A 12,879-nucleotide genomic window follows, 5' to 3' on the forward strand; every position below is an offset into this window, starting at 1 on the left:
CCTCACCCTCAGCATCTGCCGTTCACCCGCACACACCCTCCATCTGCCCATCACCCTCACACACCTCCTTACACTCTCCAATTGCCCATCACCCGCATAATCCTCCCCACAGTCACCATCTGCTCATCACACGCACACTCCTCCCCACCTCTCCATCTGCCCATCACCCACACACTCCTCACCCACACTCTCCATCTGCCCATTACCCGCAAACTCCAACCTCCCTATCCATTTGCCCATCAACCGCTCACTCCTACCCCCTCCATTTGCGCATCTCCCACACTCTACTCCCCCACCTTCTCAATCTGCCCATCAACCACGCTCTCCTCCCCACCCTCTCAGCGACACACTTTTCCACACCATCTCCATCTGCCCATTACCCGCACTCCTCCTCCCCTTCTCCATCTGCCCATCACGCACAATCTCCGCCCCCAACATCTCCATCTGCCCATTACCCACACACTCCTCCACCACCCTCTCCATTTGCCCATCACCCACACATTCCTCCCCCAACCCCTCCATCTGCCCGGCCTCACTCTCCTCCCCAACCCTCTCCATCTGCCCATCACCCACACACTCCTTCCCCACCCTCTGAATCTGCCCATCACCCACACTCTCCTCCCCAAACCTCTCCATCTGCCCGTCACCCACACACTCCTCCCCCACCCTCTGAATCTGCCCATCACCCACACTCTCCTCCCCAAACCTCTCCATCTACCCATCAACCACACACTCCTCCCCACCCTCTCCATCTGCCCATCACCCACACACTCCTCCACACCCCCTCCATCTCCCCATCACTCACACACTCCTCCCCACCCTCTCCATCTGCCCATCAGCCACACACTCCTCCCCCAACCTCTCCATCTGCCCAGCCTCACTCTCCTCCCCAACCCTCTCCATCTGCCCATCACCAGCACACTCCTCCCCCATCCTCTCCAACTGCCCAACACTCGCACACTCCTCCCCCACCCTCTCCATCTGCCCATCACCCGCACATTCTCCCCCACCCTCTCCATCTGCCCATCACCCGCACACTCTCCCCCACCCTCTCCATCTGCCCATCACCCGCACACTCTCCCCACCCTCTCCATCAGCCCATCACCCACACACTCCACCCCACCCTCTGCATCTGCCCATTACCCGCACTCCTCCCCCACCCTCTCCATCTGCTCATCACCCGCACACACCTCCATACTCTCTCCAATAGCCGATCAGCCGCACTCTCCTCCCCAACATCTCCATCTGCCCATCAGCCGGACAATCCTCCCTAACCTCTCCATCTGTCCATCACCCCCACACTCCTCACGACACTCTCCATCTCCCCATCACCCACACACTCCTCCCCACCCTCACCATCTGCCCATCACCCACACCCTCCTCCCCACCCTCTCCATCTGACCACCACCCACACACTCCTCACCCACACTCTCCATCTGCCCATTACCCGCAAACTCCAACCTCCCTATCCATTTGCCCATCAACCGCTCACTCCTACCCCCTCCATTTGTGCATCTCCCACACTCTACTCCCCCACCTTCTCAATCTGCCCATCAACCACGCTCTCCTCCCCACCCTCTCAATCTGCTCATCAACCGCATACTCCACCCCACCCTCTCCATCTGACCATCACCCACACTCTCCTCCCCACCCTCTCCATCTGTCCATCGGCCTCAAACTCCTGCCCACCCGCTCCATCTGCCCAGCACCCACCCCATCACCCACACACTTCTCCTCACCCTCACCATCTGCCCATCACCCACACCCTCCTCCCCACCCTCTCCATCTGCCCATCACCCACACACTCCTCCTCCCCCGCACTATCTGCCTATCACCCACACACACATGCCCACCCTCTCCATGTGCCCATCACCCGCACATTCCTCCCCCATCCGTTCCATCTGCCCATCACCCGCAAACTCCAGCCCCCCTCTCCATATGCCCATGCCCCGCACTCCTCCCCCACCATCTGCATTTGTCCATCCCCAGCAAACCCCACCATCCCACTCCATTTGCCCATCAACCGCACACTCCTACCCGCTCCATCTGCCCAACACCCGCACAAACCTCCTTACACTCTCCAATTGCCAATCACCCGCATAATCCTCCACAACTTCACCATCTGCTCATCACATGCACACTCCTCCCCCACACTCCATCTGCCCATCACCCGCAAACTCCACCCCACTTCTCCATCTGCCCATCACCCACACACTCTTCCTCACCCTCTCCATCTGCCCATCACCCGTACTCCTCGCCACCATCTCAAACTGCGCATCACCAACACTCCTCCCCACCCTCTCCATCTGCCCATCACCCGCACACTCCACCCCACCTTCTCCATCTGCCCATCACCCGCACACTCTTCACCACCCTCTCCCTGCCCATCACCCACACTCTCCTTCCCAACCCTCTCCATCTGCCCATCATCCACACTCTCCTCCACAGCCCTCTGCAACTGCTCATGCCCCGCACATTGCTCCCCACCCCCTCCATCTGCCCATCACCCACAGAATCCTCCCCCACCCTCTTCACCTGCCCATTAACCGTACACTCCACCCCACCCTCTCCATCTGCCCATCACCCGAACACTCCACTCCAGCCTCTCCATCTGCCTATCAACCGCACCCACCAGCCCAACCCTCTCGATCTGCCCATCACCTGCCCACTCCTCGCCACCCTCTCCATCTGCCCATCACCCACAATCTCCTCCACAACCCTCTCTAACTGCTCATGACCCGCACACTCCCCACCCTCTCCATCTGCTCATCACGCACACTCCACTCCCCAACCCTCTCCATCTGCCCACCACCCACACTCCTCCCCACCCTCTCCATCTGCTCATCACCCACATACTCCTCCTCATCCTCACTATCAGCCTATCAGCCACACACTACTGCCCACCCTCTCCATCTGCCCGTCATCCGCACACTCCTTCCCACTCTCTCCATCTGCCCATCACCCGCACACTGCTCCCCACCCTCACAATCTGCCCATCACCCGCACACTCCTCCCCCACCCTCTCCATCTGCCCATCACCCACAGACACCACCCCACCATCTCCATCTGCCCATCAGCCACAAACTCCTGGCCACCTGCTCCATCTGCCCATCACCCACACAAACCTCCTTACACTCTCCAATTGCCCATCACCCGCATAATGCTCCCCACCTTCACCATCTGCTCATCACCCGCACACTCCTCCCCACCTCTCCATCTGCCCATCACACGCACACTCCTCCCCCACACTCTACATCTGCCCATCACCCACACACTCTTCCTCACCCTCTCCATCTGCCCAGCACCCGTACTCCTCGCCGCCATCTCAAACTGCGCATCACCAACACTCCTCCCACACCCTCTCCAACTGCCCAACAGCTGCAAACTCCACCCCCTCACCATTTGCGCATCAACCGCACACTCCTCCCCCATCCATCTGCCCATCACCCGCAAACACCACCTTACACTCTCCAATTGCCCATCACCCGCATAATCCTCCCCACCGTCACGATCTGCTCATCACACGCACACACCTCCCCACCTCTCCATCTGCCCATCACACACACACTCCTCACACACACTCTCCATCTGCCCATTACCCGCAAACTCCACCCTCCCTATCCATTTGCCCATCAACCGCTCACTCCTACCCCCTCCATCTGCCCATCACCCACAAAATCCTCCCCCACCTCTCCATCTGCGCATCTCCCACACTCTACTCCCCCACCATCTCAATCTGCCCAGGAACCACACTCTCCTCCCCACCCTCTCAATCTGCTCATCACCCGCATACTCCACCCCACCATCTCCATCTGCCTATCAGCCACAAACTCCTGCCCACCCTCTCAATCTGCCCAACACCCACACACTCCTCCCCAAACCTCTCCATCTGCCCATCACCCACACACTCCTCCCCAAACCTCTCCATCTGCCCATCACCCACACACTCCTCCCCAAACCTCTCCATCTGCCCATCACCCACACACTCCTCCCCAAACCTCTCCATCTGCCCATCACCCACACACTCCTCCCCACCCTCTCCATCAGCCCATCACCCGCACACTCCTCCCCAAACCTCTCCATCTGCCCATCACCTGCAAACTCCTCCCCAAACCTCTCCATCTGCCCATCACCCACACACTCCTCCCCAAACCTCTCCATCTGCCCATCACCCACACACTCCTCCCCCGACTCTCCATCAGCCCATCACCCACACACTCTTTCTCACCCTCTCCATCTGCCCAGCACCCGTACTCCTCGCCACCATCTCAAACTGCACATCACCAACACTCCACACCCCTCACCATTTGCCCATCAACCGCACACTCCTCCCCCATCCATCTGCCCATCACCCGCACACACCTCCTTACACTCTCCAATTGCCCATCACCCGCATAATCCTCCCCACCATCACCTTCTGCTCATCACACGCACACTCCTCCCCACCTCTCCATCTGCCCAGCACACACACACTCCTCACCCACACTCTCCATCCGCGCATCTCCCACACTCTACTCCCCTACCCTCTCAATCTGACCATCACCCACACTCTCCTCCCCACACTCTCAATATGCTCATCACCCGCATATTCCACCCCACCATCTCCATCTGCCTATCAGCCTCAAACTCCTGCCCACCCGCTCCATCTGCCCAGCACCCACCCCATCACCCACACACTTCTCCTCACCCTCTCCATCTGCCTATCATCTACACACTCCTCCCCCATCCTCTCCATCTGCCCATCACCCGCACACTGCTCCCCCCCTCACAATCTGCCCATCACACGCACACTGCTCCCCACCCTCTCCATGTGCCCATCACCCGCACATTCCTCCCCCATCCGTTCCATCTGCCCATCACCCGCAAACTCCAGCCCCCCTCTCCATCTGCCCAGCACCCACCCCATCACCCACACACTTCTCCTCACCCTCTCCATCTGCCTATCATCTACACACTCCTCCCCCATCCTCTCCATCTGTCCATGCCCCGCACTCCTCCCCCACCATCTCCATTTGTCCATCCCCAGCAAACCCCACCATCCCACTCCATTTGCCCATCAACCGCACACTCCTACCCGCTCCATCTGCCCAACACCCGCACAAACCTCCTTACACTCTCCAATTGCCAATCACCCGCATAATCCTCCACAACTTCACCATCTGCTCATCACACGCACACTCCTCCCCCACACTCCATCTGCCCATCACCCGCAAACTCCACCCCACTCTCTCCATCTGCCCATCACCCGCACACTGCTCCCCACCCTCACAATCTGCCCATCACCCACAGACTCCACCCCACCATCTCCATCTGCCCATCACCCGCAAACTCCACCCCACCCTCTCCATCTGCCCATCACCCACACACTCCACCCCACCTCTCCATCTGCCCATCACCCACACACTCTTCCTCACCCTCTCCATCTGCCCAGCACCCACACACTCCTCCCCACCCTCTCCATCTGCCCATCACCCGAACACTCCACTCCAGCCTCTCCATCTGCCTATCAACCGCACCCACCAGCCCAACCCTCTCCATCTGCCCACCACCCACACTCCTCCCCACCCTCTCCATCTGCTCATCACCCACATACTCCTCCTCATCCTCACTATCAGCCTATCAGCCACACACTACTGCCCACTCTCTCCATCTGCCCATCACCCGCACACTGCTCCCCACCCTCACAATCTGCCCATCACCCACAGACTCCACCCCACCATCTCCATCTGCCCATCGGCCACAAACTCCTGCCCACCCGCTCCATCTGCCCAACACCCACACAAACCTCCTTACACTCTCCAATTGCCCATCACCCGCATAATCCTCCCCACCTTCACCATCTGCTCATCACCTGCACACTCCTCCCCACCTCTCCATCTGCCCATCACACGCACACTCCTCCCCCACACTCTCCATCTGCCCATCACCCGCAAACTCCAGCCCACCTCTCCATCTGCCCATCACCCACACACTCTTCCTCACCCTCTCCATCTGCCCAGCACCCGTACTCCTCGCCACCATCTCAAACTGCGCATCACCAACACTCCACCCACACCCTCTCCAACTGCCCAACAGCTGCAAACTCCACCCCCTCACCATTTGCGCATCAACCGCACACTCCTCCCCCATCCATCTGCCCATCACCCGCACACACCTCCTTACACTCTCCAATTGCCCATCACCCGCATAATCCTCCCCACCGTCACCATCTGCTCATCACACGCACACTCCTCCCCACCTCTCCATCTGCCCATCACACACACACTCCTCACACACACTCTCCATCTGCCCATTACCCGCAAACTCCACCCCACCTTCTCCATCTGCCCATCACCCGCACACTCTTCGCCACCCTCTCCCTGCCCATCACCCACACTCTCCTTCCCAACCCTCTCCATCTGCCCATCATCCACAATCTCCTCCACAGCCCTCTGCAACTGCTCATGCCCCGCACATTGCTCCCCAACCTCTCCATCTGCCCATCAGCCGCAAGCTCCACCCCCCTCACCATCTGCTCATCACACGCACACTCCTCCCCACCTCTCCATCTGCCCATCACCCACACACTCCTCATCCACACTCTCCATCTGCCCATTACCCGCAAATTCCAACCTCCCTATCCATTTGCCCATCAACCGCTCACTCCTACCCCTCCATCTGCGCATCTCCCACACTCTACTCCCCCACCCTCTCAATCTGCCCATCAACCACGCTCTCCTCCCCACCCTCTCAATCTGCTCATCAACCGCATACTGCACCCCACCCTCTCCATCTGACCATCACCCACACTCTCCTCCCCACACTCTCAATATGCTCATCACCCACATACTCCACCCCACCATCTCCATCTGCCTATCAGCATCAAACTCCTGCCCACCCGCTCCATCTGCCCAACACCAACACAAACCTCCTTACACTCTCCAATTGCCCATCGCCCGCATAATCCTCCCCACCTTCACCATCTGCTCATCATCCGCACACTCCTCCCCCACACTCTCCATCTGCCCATCACCCGCAAACTCCACCCCACCTCTCCATCTGCCCATCACCCACACACTCCTCACCCGACTCTCCATCTGCCCATCACCCACACACTCTTCCTCACCCTCTCCATCTGCCCAGCACCCGTACTCCTCGCCACCATCTCAAACTGCACATCACCAATACTCCACCCACACCCACTCCATCTGCTCATCACCCACTCTCCACCACCACCCACTCCATCTGCTCATCACCCGCACACTCCACCCCAGCTTCTCCATCTGCCCATCACCCGCATCTGCTCCCCACGCTCTCCATATGTCCATCACCCGCACATTCCTCCCCCACCCTCTCCATCTGCCTATCAAACGCACCCACCAGCCCAACCCTCTCGATCTGCCCATCACCTGCCCACTCCTCGCCACCCTCTCCATCTGCCCATCACCCACAATCTCCTCCACAACCCTCTCTAACTGCTCATGACCCGGACACTGCTCCCCACCCTCTCCATCTGCCCATCACACACACTCTCCTCCCCACCCTCTCCAACTGCTCATCACCCGCACAGTCCTCCCCACCCTCTCCATCTGCTCATCACGCACACTCCGCTCCCCAACCCTCTCCACCTGCCCATCACCCACAAACTCCTCCCCACCCTCTCCACCTGCCCATCACCCACAAACTCCTCCCCACCCTCACAATCTGCCCATAACCCGCACACTGCTCCCCACCCTCTCCATATGCCCATCACCCGCACGTTCCTCCCCCATCCGTTCAATCTGCCCATCACCCGCAAACTCCACCCCCTCTCCTTTTGCCCATCACCTGCACACTGCTGCCCACCCACACAATCTGCCCATCACCCGCTCACAGCTCCCCACCCTCTCCACATGCCCATCACCCGCACATTCCTCCCCCATCCGTTCCATCTGCCCATCCCCCGCACTCCTCCCCACCCTCTCAATCTGCCCATCACACGCACACTCCTCGCCACACTCTCCATCTGCCCATCACCCAAACTCTCCTCCCCAACCCTCTCCATCTGCCCATCATCCACACCTCCACAGCCCTCTTCAACTGCTCATGCCCCGCACATTGCTCCCCACCCGCTACATCTGCCCATCACACACAATCTCCTCGCCAACCCCCTCCATCTGCCCATCACTCACAGAATCCTTCCCCACCATCTTCACCTGCCCATCTCCCACACTCTACTCCCCCACCGTCTCAATCTGCCCAGCACCCGCGCACACCTCCTTACACTCTCCAATTGCCCATCTCCCGCATTATCCTCCCCACCGTCACCATCATCCCATCACCCGCACACTCCTCCCCACATCTCCATCTGCCCATCACCCACACACTCCTCCCCCACCTCTCCATCTGTCCATCACCCACACACTCCTCCCCACCCTCTCCATCTGGCCATCACCCACACACTCCTCCCTACCCTCTCCATCTGTCCATCACCCACACACTCCTCCCCTACCCTCTCCATCTGCCCATCACCCACACACTCCTCCCCACCCTCTCCATCTGCCCATCACCCACACACTCCTCCCCACCCTCTCCATCTGCGCATCACCCACACACTCCTCCCCACCCTCTTCATCTGCCCATCACACACACACTCCTCCCCCACCTCTCCATCTGTCCATCACCCACACACTCCTCCCCCACCTCTCCATCTGTCCATCACCCACACACTCCTCCACACCTCTCCGACTGCCCATCACCCACACACTCCTCAGGACCCTCTCCATCTGCCGATCACCCACACATTCCTCCTCACCCTCAGCATCTGCCGTTCACCCGCACACACCCTCCCACGCTCTCCATCTGCCCATCACCCGCACACTGCTCCCCACCCTCACAATCTGCCCATCACCCGCACACTGCTCCACACCCTCTCCATATGCACATCACCCGCACATTACTCCCCCACACTCTCCATCTGCCCATTACCCGCACACTCCTCCCCAACCTCTCCAACTGCCCATCACCCGCACACTCGTCCCCCAAACTCTCCATCTGCCCATCAGCTGCAAACTCCACCCCCTCACCATTTGCCCATCAACCGCACACTCTTCCCCCCATCCATCTGCCCATCACCCTCACACACCACCTTACACTCTCCAATTGCCCATCATCCGCATAATCCTCCCCACAGTCACCATCTGCTCATCACACGCACACTCCTCCCCACCTCTCCATCTGCCCATCACCCGCAAACTCCAACCTCCCTATCCATTTGCCCATCACCCACACACTCCTACCCCCTCCATTTGCGCATCTCCCACACTCTACTCCCCCACCTTCTCAATCTGCCCATCAACCACGCTCTCCTCCCCACCCTCTCAATATGCTCATCACCCGCATACTCCACTCCACCATCTCCATCTGCCTATCAGCATCAAACTCCTGCCCACCCGCTCCATCTGCCCAACACCAACACAAACCTCCTTACACTCTCCAATTGCCCATCACCCGCATAATCCTCCCACCTTCACCATCTGCTCATCATCCGCACTCTCCACCACCACCCACTCCATCTGCTCATCACCCGCACACTCCACCCCAGCTTCTCCATCTGCCCATCACCCGCATCTGCTCCCACGCTCTCCATATGTCCATCACCCACACATTCCTCCCCCACCATCTCCATCTGCCTTTCAGCCTCAAACTCCTGCCCACCCGCTCCATCTGCCCAGCACCCACCCCATCACCCCACACTTCTCCTCACCCTCACCATCTGCCCATCACCCACACCCTCCTCCCCACCCTCTCCATCTGCCCATCACCCGCACACTCCTCCCCACCCTCTCCATCTGCCCATCACCCGCACACTGCGCCCCACCCTCACAATCTGCCCATCAGCGACACACTTTTCCACACCATCTCCATCTGCCCATTACCGCACTCCTCCTCCCCTTCTCATCTGCCCATCACGCACAATCTCCGCCCCCAACATCTCCATCTGCCCATTACCCACACACTCCTCCACCACCCTCTCCATTTGCCATCACCCACACATTCCTCCCCCAACCCCTCCATCTGCCCCGGCCTCACTCTCCTCCCCAACCCTCTCCATCTGCCCATCACCCACACACTCCTCCCTCCACCCTCTGAATCTGCCCATTACCCACACTCTCCTCCCCAACCCTCTCCATCTGCCCGTCACCCACACACTCCTCCCCCACCCTCTGAATCTGCCCATCACCCACACTCTCCTCCCCACCCTCTCCATCTGCCCATCACCCACACACTCCTCCCTACCCTCTCCATCTGCCCGTCACCCACACACTCCTCCCCCACCCTCTGAATCTGCCCATCACCCACACTCTCCTCCCCACCCTCTGAATCTGCCCATCACCCACACTCTCCTCCCCACCCTCTCCATCTACCCATCACCCACACACTCCTCCCCACCCTCTCCATCTGCCCATCACCCACACACTCCTCCACACCCTCTCCATCTCCCCATCACTCACACACTCCTCCACACCCTCTCCATCTGCCCATCACCCACACACTCCTCCCCCACCCTCTCCATCTGCCCATCACCCGCACACTCTCCCCCACCCTCTCCATCTGCCCATCACCCGCACACTCTCCCCCACCCTTTCCATCTGCCCATCACCCGCACACTCTCCCCCACCCTCTCCATCTGCCCATCACCCGCACACTCTCCCCCACCCTCTCCATCTGCCCATCACCCGCACACTCTCCCCACCCTCTGCATCTGCCCATTACCCGCACTCCTCCCCCACCCTCTCCATCTGCTCATCACCCGCACGACACCTCCATACTCTCTCCAATAGCCGATCAGCCGCACTCTCCTCCCCAACCCCTCTCCATCTGCCCATCAACCGCACAATCCTCCCTAACCTCACCGTCTGCCCATCACCCCCACACTCCTCACGACACTCTCCATCTCCCCATCACCCACACACTCCTCCTCACCCTCACCGTCTGCCCATCACCCCCACACTCCTCACGACACTCTCCATCTCCCCATCACCCCACACCCTCCTCCCACCCTCTCCATCTGCCCATCACCCACACACTCCTCCTCCCCCGCACTATCTGCCTATCACCCACACACACATGCCCACCCTCTCCATCTGCCCATCACCCACACACTCCTCCACACCCTCTCATCTGCCCATTACCCGCACTCCTCCCCCCCTTCTCCATCCGCTCATCACCCGCACACACCTCCATACTCTCTCCAATAGCCGATCAGCCGCACTCTCCTCCCCCACTCTCTCCATCTGCCCATCATCCACACCTCCACAGCCCTCTTCAACTGCTCATGCCCCGCACATTGCTCCCCACCCGCTACATCTGCCCATCACACACAATCTCCTCGCCAACCCCCTCCATCTGCCCATCACTCACAGAATCCTTCCCCACCATCTTCACCTGCCCATCTCCCACACTCTACTCCCCCACCGTCTCAATCTGCCCAGCACCCGCGCACACCTCCTTACACTTTCCAATTGCCCATCTCCCGCATTATCCTCCCCACCGTCACCATCATCCCATCACCCGCACACTCCTCCCCACATCTCCATCTGCCCATCACCCACACACTCCTCCCCACCCTCTCCATCTGTCCATCACCCACACACTCCTCCCCACCCTCTCCATCAGCCCATCACCCACACACTCCTCCCCACCCTCTCCATCTGCGCATCACCCACACACTCCTCCACACCCCCTCCATCTGCCCATCACCCACACACTCCTCAGGACCCTCTCCATCTGCCGATCACCCACACATTCCTCCTCACCCTCAGCATCTGCCGTTCACCCGCACACACCCTCCCACGCTCTCCATCTGCCCATCACCCGCACACTGCTCCCCACCCTCACAATCTGCCCATCACCCGCACACTGCTCCACACCCTCTCCATATGCACATCACCCGCACACTCCTCCCCAACCTCTCCATCTGCCCATCACCCGCACACTCGTCCCCCAAACTCTCCATCTGCCCATCAGCCGCAAACTCCACCCCACTCACCATTTGCCCATCAACCGCACACTCTTCCCCCCATCCATCTGCCCATCACCCTCACACACCTCCTTACACTCTCCAATTGCCCATCACCAGCATAATCCTCCCCACAGTCACCATCTGCTCATCACACGCACACTCCTCCCCACCTCTCCATCTGCCCATCACCCACACACTCCTCACCCACACTCTCCATCTGCCCATTACCCGCAAACTCCAACCTCCCTATCCATTTGCCCATCAACCGCTCACTCCTACCCCCTCCATTTGCGCATCTCCCACACTCTACTCCCCCACCTTCTCAATCTGCCCATCAACCACGCTCTCCTCCCCACCCTCTCAATCTGCTCATCAACCGCATACTCCACCCCACCCTCTCCATCTGCCTATCAGCCTCAAACTCCTGCCCACCCGCTCCATCTGCCCAGCACCCACCCCATCACCCACACACTTCTCCTCACCCTCACCATCTGCCCATCACCCACACCCTCCTCCCCACCCTCTCCATCTGCCCATCACCCACACACTCCTCCTCCCCCGCACTATCTGCCTATCACCCACACACACATGCCCACCCTCTCCATCTGCCCATCACCCGCACACTGCGCCCCACCCTCACAATCTGCCCATCAGCGACACACTTTTCCACACCATCTCCATCTGCCCATTACCCGCACTCCTCCTCCCCTTCTCCATTTGCCCATCACCCACACATTCCTCCCCCAACCCCTCCATCTGCCCGGCCTCACTCTCCTCCCCAACCCTCTCCATCTGCCCATCACCCACACACTCCTTCCCCACCCTCTGAATCTGCCCATTACCCACACTCTCCTCCCCAACCCTCTCCATCTGCCCGTCACCCACACACTCCTCCC

The sequence above is a fragment of the Hypanus sabinus genome, chromosome 5 (assembly GCF_030144855.1).
Source record: "Hypanus sabinus isolate sHypSab1 chromosome 5, sHypSab1.hap1, whole genome shotgun sequence".
NCBI classification, from domain to species: domain Eukaryota; kingdom Metazoa; phylum Chordata; class Chondrichthyes; order Myliobatiformes; family Dasyatidae; genus Hypanus; species Hypanus sabinus.